The sequence below is a fragment of the Alnus glutinosa genome, chromosome 3 (assembly GCF_958979055.1).
Source record: "Alnus glutinosa chromosome 3, dhAlnGlut1.1, whole genome shotgun sequence".
Taxonomy (NCBI): domain Eukaryota; kingdom Viridiplantae; phylum Streptophyta; class Magnoliopsida; order Fagales; family Betulaceae; genus Alnus; species Alnus glutinosa.
In genome coordinates this window covers 9,475,323-9,488,055 of record NC_084888.1, presented here as the reverse complement: position 1 = coordinate 9,488,055, position 12,733 = coordinate 9,475,323, and the positions used below count along the sequence as shown (strand labels likewise).

General features: G+C 38.1%; 1 pseudogene; it reads left to right on the top strand.

The window, feature by feature from the left end:
• Nucleotides 1-9,091: 9,091 nt before the first annotated feature.
• LOC133863133 (uncharacterized) lies at nucleotides 9,092-11,872 on the top strand (annotated as a pseudogene).
• Nucleotides 11,873-12,733: the final 861 nt, after the last annotated feature.

Here is a 12,733-nt window from a genome sequence, read left to right as displayed (position 1 = left end):
TCAGAATTTTAGAGTTGTTAGCACATGTTAATACTTTCTTTTAATATATGTTAAAACATGTACACAAATCGTAAAGGGACTGGTATTAATAAATTTATGCATGTCGAATCAGTTTAATTTTTAATTTTTTAACTTAGAATCCATTCTCATTAGACTAGTAGACCGAACGGTAGATAAGTTATTATGTGTCTAGTGACGAGTACGTAGTAACAATTGTTTGAACTCATACTCAGGTGACAAGCTAGCTGCCAGAGAATTTCAGTAGCTGCGTTTAAAGATATAAGGGATCCTCTACCCCTTCTAAAATTGTTTTATGTCATATAATTTTATCTCTTTATTAGCATATTTGCCAATAATTGTTCTCGTTCTGTATTTCAATTTATATTGTTTGCATGAAGGATTTGTCTTAAACTAGTTTTGATATGAAAGTTATTTGGTGGAAATGATATTTTTGAAAGCACCAATTTTGAGAAAACCTCAGTTCTAAAGGCCTTTCCAATTATAGAAAAAATTGCTTATTTTACTCTCGAGATGGGAAGTCACTACTTTTGGTAGTAATGAAATGGGAAGTGTAAAAACCTTCTCACACGTTGCTCCAAAATGTACTACAAGAAAGTGAAAGGAATAAGAATAATTTATGAGAATGAGATTTTTGTACCGTTGCTTGAGATGGAAGTACGCCTGCTGAAGAACGTTGAGAAAGCGGTAATTCGTCTCTAGGTCATGGTAAGTGCACTTTGATTCATTAGCTGGTGGGGCAGGCCTACGGCCATAGTTACCTGCCATGGTCACAGCAAAGACCGCGCAACCCTAAGTACACATGGCGTAATAGTGTACATGGGCCATATTATGAGAAAGCAGTTTTAAGTATATTTGTATAATTATATGTTCCATATAAAAGAATAGGCCTTAACTTAGTTTTATTGAGAATTGAATCGCATTTAATTAACGATATGACACAGGAAGTCTCGAAGGGTTTTTAAGAGATTCAATGTTTTAAGAAAGGATTTTTAATAAGAAGGTTATCTTGTGTAAATAGTGATATTTGTTAATTGTGCCTTGAATTGCGATAGCAAATAAATTGTTTTTTTTTTTTTTAAAGAAAATGAATTTAACTCAATTGTTTTATGGTTGAGGACTACTTTACCTAGCATTTCTTGCTCACCCTTACTTGTTTTGTTTTCAGGTTTTGAGCAGTGAGACCTAGGCGGCTCGAAATGGGAATTTAGGCTAGCAGTAGGAGCATTGTATGACCCTTTTGTTGTCACACGTGCACTAGCATGAACTTATGCCCTTTAAGCTTTTATCTATGTTGTCAGACTTAACTGTTATTTTGATAATCGTTTCAGCTTGTAATGAAGTTTATGAATTTAACCATTTCCGTTCACTTTAGAAATCATGCATCCTAGTTGAGTACTTTGGCAGACCTTATGATTTTTGCGTCTCTGAGTTTGTATAAGGACGACCCAAACCCTAGCCAGTTCGGGGTGTTACACTCTCACTCAACTACATCCAACTTTTTGGAAGTTGGAAGACCAATTTGAACCCCAGACCCAATTCTTTACACATCGTTCCTAACAATCTTCAAACAAGAACATGACTGAAAATGCCAAAAGCTACAACCGACAAAAACACACAAAACACAGTGCATTGGGGACCCTACATAAAGTTCGGCACTTTATGCTTTGCCCACAAAACCATACTCTAATATATATAAATTACTTTTCCTAACAACCAACCCCAAGACAAAAGATGTATATAAAGCTTCTTGGGTCAGGTTCTTCTTCATATCACAAAGAAAGATCACACAAAGCATCATGAAATATAACTTTCGGGTCTCAGAACTACATTCTGTCTTTTGCTGGTACTCTGTCACGAGTGGGTTTCGAGAAGGTTGGCAAAGTGGGTTCCAAGAAAATCTAACTGCAAATCTACTTCTAAGCATCCGACAACAAATCCAGCCTAAATGCTGGAACTAGCTTTGGGGGGAGATTGAATGGGGCGAGAAGGAACGAAAGATATTTGGGGGAGAAAGACGAACTTTGAGGAATTAAGCTAGAAATAATTGGAAGTTAAGAAAAATGGTATTGTCTGCACCAAAAAGAAATATTTACTCTTTGTTTTTTTGAAAATTCACCATTTTAGTTTCCCTCTTAAGTGATGTGGCAGTGGAGAGGTTGACGTGCATGTTTCTCTCACACTGAGGTGTGCATGGGGACAGATGTCGTGTATGTACGCGAACACCTATAGGATGACATGGCTGGACGTTAGTTTTGAACGGAAAATTGGATGGAGTTACTAAGTCCGTCTTTTCCCATACCACAGGTACCACCTATGATAAAAATGAAAACTCTAGGGGCAAAAAATAAAATTTGCAAACCACAGAGGGAAATTAAGTATTTAACCCATTCTTCGTAAAATGTTTGAAAATCTGCAAAACCCATTAATACATTGTTGTTTTTGTTGTCTTGTACGCGATTTACTCTCAGTTATGTTGTACGCAGGTGGGCTCTAGTTGATTTCTCCGGCCTTTCTTTGCCGTGCCGAACAGGTAATTTGCAGTTCCCTTGTCCCGTTAGGCCGCTGGGTGGGCAATCGAGAAGTGTGTAAGTTTATTTAATTAAGGGACAAATCACATAAATTTTTTCCATTTAGTTTATTAAACTGATATATATTTTTAAAAATAACTATGAAAATTACATGTTTTATTAATTGTATTAAATAATGCGTCCTCTAAAAATATAGGTCAGTTAATAGATTGATTAATTAAAAAAATGAATAACTTTACAAAAAGGTATCGAATTATACGGCCTTTTGAGATTAGAGTACTGAACTAGCAAACGTTTCAAACAAGGGTATTCACGTTTCAAATGTCTCACTTAAAGGTACTCTGTTAGGATTTGCTGTTAAATCCTGTAAATATTTCCAACTGTGCTTTTTTTAAAAAAAAAATTAGGCATGGATATTTTTGCAAATTCCGTTAAATTCTGACCAACACTTAAATCCTAAATTTTTTTTCCTAAAAAAATAGGGGTATTTTGGGTACTCCGTTAGGATTTAACAGTAAATCCTAACAGAGTACCTTTAAGTGAGACATTTAGAAACGTGGATATTTCAGTTTGAGACGTTTGCTAGTTCAGTACCCTTATCTCAAAACGGCGTTTAATTCGATACTTTTTGTGAAGTTATCCTTAAAAAAACTTCCTTTAACTAATTTAAAGAAAAATTTTGCTATACAAATACACGTGTTCCGACAAGAAGTCCTAGTCCACAAATGGTTTGGATTGGATTGATGATTAGAAAGAGACATAAAGTAAGTTTAAACCTTTTTTTTCCCTCTTTATTTTTTTGTTTTATTTTTTTGGTTTTAATTTCTGCCTACCCCCATTCCGGTTAGGTGAAGAACATAATTCCTGCATTCATATTTCATAGGGCACTTAATGAGAGGTTGTTGAAGGTGAAGAAGACATCTTCTGTTTTTTGCAACTAGAAGAGAAGTAGAAACATTTGGTGATAATTAATTACCTTAATCTCATTTTCAGTGCAAATAAAAAATCTAAAATTGGTGATATGAATTATATTGTCAATTTTAGACGGGGTCTAATTCGGTGATAATTACCTTAATCTCATCCGACTTAATTGGTGCTTGGAGCTCAAAGTATTCAAGTATATCTTCAGTCGTGAGAAGTATATTCTTTGTAAATGTAAAACAAAGAAGATAGAAGGAAGTCGGAGAGAGAGAAAAGAGTACGGAGTTCGGCGTTGGATGGAATTTTTTGGGCTTGTTTGAACTTTGAAAAAAGAAGAAGAAAATGGAAAGGTTGGAAGTTGATGGTGTTGGTGGTGGCAATCCTTTGTATTTATTGGCTTCCGATCTGGGGCTTTGCAGCGGAACAACAATTGCGGTTTGGGAAAAGTGGGGAGTTTAAGATACTGCAAGTTATTGACTTTCAGAAAGGAAAGCGATGAAAGAAAACATGAAGAGAGGAAAGTGTTCGAGAGAAGAAAATTCTTCTTGTATTGATAAAAGTGCGTAAATGAAATACAACTGAGAGTCAGATATTTATACTAAGACTAAGGATACAAGGATACAACTCGACTGTATATCTAGGATCCAGCTCATACAAAACTGAATAACAGAAAATGAAACTAATTAACAGAAGCTTAACTAAATAACAACTAGTTTAAGCTAAACTGATAAAATATATCGTAATACCCCCCCCCCCCCCCTCAAGATAAAGGGAATATGTCAATAGCATTCATCTTGCACTTGAGCAATTGAAAAGGACCCCAAGCTAAAGGCTTGGTGAAGATATCAGCAACCTGATGCTGAGTATTAATGTGAAGAGTCCGTAGAATGCCTTCTTGTATTTTATCTCGAACAAGATGGCAATCAAGCTCAATATGCTTGGTCCTCTCATGGAAAATCAGGTTTGCAGCAATATGGAGGGTAGCCTTGCTCTCACAGAAAAGTAATGCAGCTTGTGGGTGATCAATCCTGAAATCCTTAAGTAAAGAGAGAAGCCAAACAATCTCACATGCTGTGGAAGCCATGGACTGGTATTCTGCCTCAGTTGAAGACCGAGAAACAGTATGTTGTTTCTTGGATTTCCAGGAAATAAGAGACTCGCCTAAGAAAACACAAAAGCTAGTGATTGAACATCGAGTGTCTGGGCATCCTGCCCAATCCGAATCATAAAAGGCTTTTAAGTGAAAAGTAGAAGAAGATGAGAAGAAAAGACCTTAACCAGGAGACCCTTTAAGGTATCTCAAAATTTTGTACGCTGCATCAAGCTGTGGCTGTCTAGGATGAGCCATGAACTGACTAAGCTTCTACACTGCATATGAGCTGTTCGGGTGTGTGATTGTCAAGTAGAGAAGACGACTAATTAACCTTCGGAAAACTGATGGATCTTAAAGCAAAACACCATCAGACTAAGATAACTTCAAGTTTGACTCCATGGGAAACTTAGCAAGTTTAGAAGCAAGGAGACCACAATCATCAATAATCTCTAAGGTATACTTTCGCTAAGAAATAGAAATACCTTGAGCACTTCGGGCAACCTCTAAACCAAGAAAGAACTTCAGAGGTCCGAGGTCTTTTAACTTAAACTGATTTTTCAAATACACTATCAACTGAGAATTAGCCTGAGAGTCATTGCTAGCCAGGATAATATCGTCAACATAAACCAATAGAATCACAAAAGAAGAACCTTGAACCCGGGCAAACAAAGAATAATCAGAATGAGACTGGGTAAAACTCGAATTAAGTAAAGTGGTAGAGAATTTGGAGAACCACTGTCTCGAAGCCTGTTTTAAACCGTACAAAGACTTGTTTAGTTTACAGACTTTAGATGTGTCTTGTTTACAGCCAGCAGGTAACAAAGTCCCTTTACAATCAAAACCGAGAGGAAGAGTCATATAAACCTCTTCGGGTAAGTCACCATGTAGAAAGGCGTTATTCACATCTAATTGGTGTAAAAACCAATTTTGGCAGCAACAACAAGTAAAATTCTCACAGTAGTGAGCTTAGCAACTTGAGAAAAGGTGTCATAGTAATCCAGGCCCTCACACTATGTGTATCCCTTGGCAACAAGCCTGGCCTTGTGACGCTCTATAGAGCCATCGGCCTTGTACTTGAGTTTATAAACCCATTTCAAGTGCAGATATCTCAGCATGCATAGCATCTATCCAAGACTATGATTTAACGGCTTGGTAAAAATATTTGGGTTCAATATGAAAAGAAAGACTAAGACAAAAATGTTTATGAGTAGAAGAAAGTTTGTCATAAGCAATGCAAGATGAAAGGGAATAAGGAATACCTTGTTCGTCAGTAGAGGATGAAGAAGATGGGTGAGTGGCAAGCTTACAGTGATATTGTTGCAAACAACCAGGTTTACATTTAACACGAGTAGATTGTCAAACAGAAATTAGATCAACAGAAACAGGAACTGAATTTGGAACAAAATCTGCATTATCTAATGAAGTAGGAACTGAGGGCGTATGTAAAGGAGAATTGTAGGAAGGAATATGTGGAATAGGATGAGAAACATAATCTGGAAAATCATAAAAGGAATGAGGTAAAACAGAATGATTAAAATCTAAGGAATCAGATTTAGACAATGATTTATAAGGAAAAATAGACTCATGAAAAATCACATTTCGAGATAGAAAAATTGACTTAGTTTGCAAGTTAAGCAACTTGAAACCTTTGACACTAGCTAGATATCCTAAAAACAAACAAGGGATAGCTCTAGAATCAAAATTATGACAATTTCTTGTTAAAGTTGAAGCAAAGCAAAGACATCCAAAGACTCGCAAATGTGAATAAGGAGGTTTAGAAAATAATATCTCATAAGGAGATTTATTTGAGAGTAAAGGGGTTGGAAGTCTATTAATGAGGTGAACGGCTGTGAGTACACAATCACCCCAAAAATTCAAAGGAAGATGTGATTGGAAACGCAAGGCACGAGCTACGTTTAAAGGTGTTGATGTTTACGTTCAACAATCGAGTTGTGCTGAGGAGTTTCAACACATGATCGATGATGAATAACTCCTTTAGCCATAAAAAAATTCAACCATATTAAATTCAACCCCATTGTCCGAACATAAACATTTAACTTTGGTATGAAATTGAGTTTCAACCATTTGAAAGATGTATTGAATAAAACAACGAGTTTAGGATTTAGAATGTAACAAAAACACCCAAGTAAAACGACTAAAATCATCCACAATTGTCAAAAAGAAACTAGCATTATTATTGGATTTCACATTAAAAGGACCCCACAGATCACAGTGAATCATATCAAATGAGGCCTGTGAAACAGAAATGCTAGATGGAAAAGGAAGCTTATGCTGTTTTGCTAGAGGGCAAACTGTACAAACAAAATTAGGACTACAAGGAACAAAAGAAATGAAATTGTCTAACAATTTCATTCTAGAATGTGACAAATGACCTAGCCTATAATGCCATATGTCAGTAGAAGCATTCTTTATTGAAGCATAATATACCTGTGTAGAATGTAAATGTGGCTTATGCAGCAAGTAGAAGAGACCACCACGCAGTCTACCCACTCCAATCGTCATCCAATCTAACAAACTCTGTATGAAACAGAAATTAGCAAGAAAGATTAGACAACAATTAAGAGGTTTAATCAACTTGCTAGCCGAAATCAAGTTGAAAGAAAAAGAAGGAACGCAAAGAACATCATGTAAAATAAGATGTTCAGAAAGCTTAACTGTACCGATATGAGTAACCATGGCATAATTGCCATTTGGTAGTTTTACATGAGAAGAAATGGTTGCAATATTTGAGGTGAATAATGAAATTGTACTGATCATATGATCAGTAGCACCAGTATCGATAATCCAAGAATGAAGATTAACAAATGAAATATGAGGTGGTAAATGTGAAGTTGAAAACACGGAATGCTTCATTTCCAAAGAAACAGAAATAGAAGCAGAGGAAATCACATAGTGAACCATAGAGTTCTTCAATTTCGAAAGGAAAGAAGCAAAAGAAAAAGGAATGGAATTAAAACCATTACCTCCCATATTAGAAAACAAATGATCCTGAGAGTTGACGACTTTGATGTGCTAAAGGTGGAACTTCAGCAGCTGAAGTTGAGGTGGACGACTTGATTAGAGCCGGCCAGCAGCTGTTGTATCTGCTCCTTAGAGATAGATAGCTGAGGAACCTGGAAAGGTTGATAAACTTCTTGAACTTGATTAGCTGAAGAAGAATTCAGCTTGTTCTTGTTGAATGTGTACCCTGGCGGATAACCATGGAGTTTGTAGCATTTCTCCATTGTGTGGCCGAGCAAACCACAATGAATGCATACAAGTCTTTCTTTGCGAAACGGTGGTTTGCCAATACGATTCGGCTGATTCTGGTACTGTGAAGTAGTCTTCGTCACCAGTGCAACGGTTTCAACTTGAATAGGATTAGCAGAAATCACACACGCTGCCTTTCCTCCTGAATAACTAGAGAAAACACCTTATTGATCGATGGCAATGGATCAATAAGGAGAATTTGCCCTCGAATTTGAGCAAAATTGTCATTCAGTCCCATGAGGAACTGAAAAACGTAATCTTGATGATAATGATGAGCAAGAATTTTCGGAGTATCACAGGAACACTGTGGAATTGGCCTATAACTGGTCAATTCATCCCAAAGCCCCTTGAGTCAAGTATAATACTCACTGACAGAGAGGTTCTGTTGTGAGTAAGAAGAAATTGCCTTTTGCAATTGGAAGATCCGAGGCCCATTTTTCTGTGAAAAACAATCCTTTAAATCGTTCAACATTTCTTCGGCCGAATTGATGTAGATCACACTCGTCGCAATATCCTTGGACACAGAATTCAAGATCCAGGATAACACCATATTATTACTGCAATTCCATACGTGAAATTCATCTTTGAGCTCAGTAAATGGTTTCTTCAACGATCAATCAACAAATTTGAGCTTATTCTTGGCTGTTAAAGCCATGATTATCGAGTGGCTCAAAGTGTGATAATTGTCCCATTGGAGAAGTTGAGAAATGAGAACGGAGCCTGGACTGTCCCTGTGACGAAGGTAATAAGGACTGGAAGAATCAGAGAATGCGAAAGAGAAAGAGCCAGACGCCATTGATGGTTGCTCTGATACCATATTGACTTTCAGAAAGGAAAGCGATGAAAGAAAACTTGAAGAGAGGAAAGTGTTTGAGAGAAGAAAATTCTTCTTGTATTGATAAAAGTGTGTAAATGAAATACAAATGAGAGTCAGATATTTATACTAAGACTAAGGATACAACTCGACTGTACAGCTAGGATCCAGCTCATACAAAACTGAATAACAGAAAATGAAACTAATTAATAGAAGCTTAACTAAATAATAACTAGTCTAAGCTAAACTGATAAAATATATCGTAATACAAGTGGCGGACATGCATTTCGCCGACGGCAAGACACGCCTTTTGAGGACGTGGTCCCGAGACAGGTCGCCTCTTGCTCTGACCTCAACATCACCGCCTTTGTGCGCCGCATGATCCTCGCCGAGAACCCCCATCTCATTGTCTTCACCGGTACACTACTTGTCTTTCTTCTCTTTATGCTGCTTCCTTTTACAAGTAATATTGCAAGTGGGCACTTTTTACTATGTACAGAACAGCGCTCATTGACATCATTTGCTAAGCTTATTACCCAATTCACCCCATGACAGTATCTTAAGCTTGCTAAGCTGAGTATGTTTGGTTATGGATTCTACTCAACCTGTGCGACTGTTAACTTTTTGGTGCAGGGGATAACATCTTTGGGTTTTACGCTACGGATGCGGCCAAGTCTTTGAATGCTGCATTTGCGCCAGCAATCTCATCCAACATCCCATGGGCTGCCGTTCTCGGGAACCATGATCAGGAATCTACCCTCTCGAGGGAAGGGGTGATGAAACATATAGTTGGCATGAAGAACACACTGTCTCGGGTCAATCCTGTGGAAGCCCACATTATTGATGGTTTTGGGAACTATAACATCGAGGTTGGTGGGGTTGGGGCTCTGGTTTTGAAAACAAGTCGGTTCTCAATCTGTACTTCCTTGACAGTGGAGATAAGTCCACCGTTTCTTCCATCCCTGGCTATGGTTGGATTAAACCCTCTCAACAACTATGGTTTGAACGCACTTCTGCAAAGCTTCGGGTACTGACCTCTTTTTTTGTATAGAATATCACAAAAAGAATACACTTATGATAATCTGTTTATCAACCATACCTGTTTTCATTGCAGAGAGCATACATGGACAAGCCAGAGGCTCAGAAAGGACCTGCACCGGGGCTTGTATACTTTCACATTCCGTTGCCGGAATCTGCAAGTTTTGACTCGACCAACTTCACTGGTGTGAAACAGGAAGGCATTAGCTCTGCTTCTGTGAACTCTGGCTTCTTCACGACCATGGTAGCTGCAGGGGATGTGAAGGCAGCTTTCACTGGCCATGATCATCTCAATGACTTCTGTGGCAAGCTAAGCACTATACAGCTCTGTTATGTTGGGGGATTTGGATTCCATGCTTATGGGAAGGCTGGATGGTCAAGGAGAGCAAGGGTGGTGGTAGCGAACTTGGAGAAAACAGAAAAGGGTGGTTGGGGTGCAGTAAAGTCAATCAAAACATGGAAGCGCCTTGATGATCAGCATCTCACTGCTATCGATGGTCAGGTCCTCTGGAGCAAGAGCTCTGCCGGTAAGCTTTCCTAAAGTTCCATGCATGCTTTTTGCTTATTGCTGCTCTTAGCTTATCCTGTAGCTTTAGGAACCTAACCTTTGTCTTTTCACTTTTCACTTCTCTCTTGACGTGGTACAGACCTAGCCTCTAGGCTCATTTTAATGTGTCGTTGTACTATAAATTTATCTAAACATTATGTATGGCATACGTATCGATCTTGAGAATTAGTGAAACTACTGATGAATTTGTATTTGCCATGTAATTGTGTGTTCGAATATTGTATTCAGATCTGAATAAAGTTGGATATTTATGTATTGAGGCTGGTTGTCTTTTTGAACATTGTGAAGAATATAAATAGGCCTCTCAAGCACAAACGAAGGACACGAACAAGGTGGTAACTTGAAAAACGCCATTGTAGCATTTTTAGCTCCCCTTCCCTCCATACTCTTCTACCTCTCCTTCCTTAACCGTATTGCTTCTACTGGGAGTGAGGGAGATTCGCTTTCTCTTCCTCCGCTTTGGACATGGTGCTATCACCACCCTCTTCTGCTAGCCAACGCCCTCTTCTTCCTCAACGTTAACGTGCTCTTCTGGCTCATCGGCCATATCCAGGACAGCCACTGGGTACGTGCCTACTTGCTGCTTTTTGTCGTTTTTTCTTTCCGATTGATCGTTGACTTTCGCTGTTTGGTTTGGCTTGGGTACAGATGATAGATTTGTATTGGACGGTGATACTGGTGATGCTTGTTCATTACTACGCAACTCACCCTTTGGCTCACTTCAACTGGTGGAGGTCGAGGATCGCGATGTTGATGACCTGGCTGTGGGGTTTAATGCTCACCCATAACTACTTCAGGCATGAAGGCTGGCGGTGGGGCGCCAGGGAGGACTGGAGGTTCACCGATATGCGCCGACAGTACGGCAAGCACTGGTGGTGGGTGTCCTTCCTCGCCGCTACCTCTCTCAGCAGGTAGTTTAATGTGCCTATCTGACGTCACGTTAACTGCTCGATGAATTACCTCAATGGGTTTCCAAACTATGTCAGCTAATTATATGGGTGGTTTTGCAGGTATTTCAGATTGGAGTAACCATCCCATTCTATGTTGTACACTCGGTCAATGAGCCATTGAACATCTGGGATTTAATTGCAATCGTTGTCTCTGTGTGTGGCATCATTGTCGCGTACCATGCGGACATGCAACTCCATGACTTTGTGACTAGGAACAGCAAACAAAAGGAGCTTGGAAAGCCAATGGTACCCAATCTTGACAAGGGCTTGTGGAATTACTCCCGGCATCCAAATTACTTTGGAGAGCAGTTGTGGTGGTGGGGACTGGTTATATTTGCATGGAACCTGGGACATGGATGGACCTTTTTCGGAGCGCTTATCAATAGTATGTGCTTAGCGTATGTGACTAAGCTTGTGGAGGACCGAATGCTGAAACAAGATTACAGAGCTGAGGCATACAAGATTTACCAGAAGACAACTTCAGTGTGGATACCTTGGTTCAGGTCATCCACGATAGGAGGAAAAGACAAAAGCAATTGAGTTGATATATTGGGCCTAAGCTCTGGTAGTTAATTATCTTTATCAGCATTATCCTTTATATTCTGTGTTCCTGCCTTGATTATCCAGACTTTATGTACATTTATTTCAAGAAAAAGTTGGATTTTGTTTGTGCTTAGCCAAATAGATCATTGTATGTATTGTTCTTGTATAAAATCTTTCTGCATAGGCTAAAGAATTCACCTTTGTTTTCTGAAGTTTTCGAAGGTTTATAGATCTTTAACGAACCTCTCTCGTCATAGATCGGACATTCGAACAGGTCCGCTTCTTTTTCTTCTTCCTCCTCAACCACATCTATAAAAATTTATAGGTGGAAGAGTGAGTCCACAGCTCAGCAAGTTCAAGCAAACCGACCATATATAATTTAAGCCCTTAATTGTTTATTAAATATCTCATCACTAGTGTTTACTAGACATCCATGTATCCAGGGTTTGTTGTTTTCAATAAAAGTATGGCTAAATAGTAAACTAAGTAATGGACAGTTTGATACATAGTAATAAAACATAAATATCTTCCTTTGTATTTTCTTATTACATAATTAACTTCACATTTTATAATATGAAGCAATAAAACAGTTCATAGCATGATAAGTAAAACATTAGTTAAAATAAACATACTTTATCACATAACATTGCATAATATAACATCTCATAATAATTATAAATGAATTTATACTCTTACTTATCTTTAGGAGTTTGCTAAGTGCTACTCCACTTAACCGCAAGGTTGCTAATAATTTATCCCTCTCATAGCTTCGAGGTGTCAAGTGATACCCAACTTAATCGCAATGTGCTAATAATTTATCACTCTCATAGCTTTGAGGTGTTAGGCACATAATCCTCACCTAACCGTTGGGCCTTTGCATGCATTCATACATAATTTCCATATAATATTATCATTTTTGCAAATCACATTTTCCTTCCAAAACTCAATCATATCATTTTGAAAACACATTTTCATTTAACACAGATG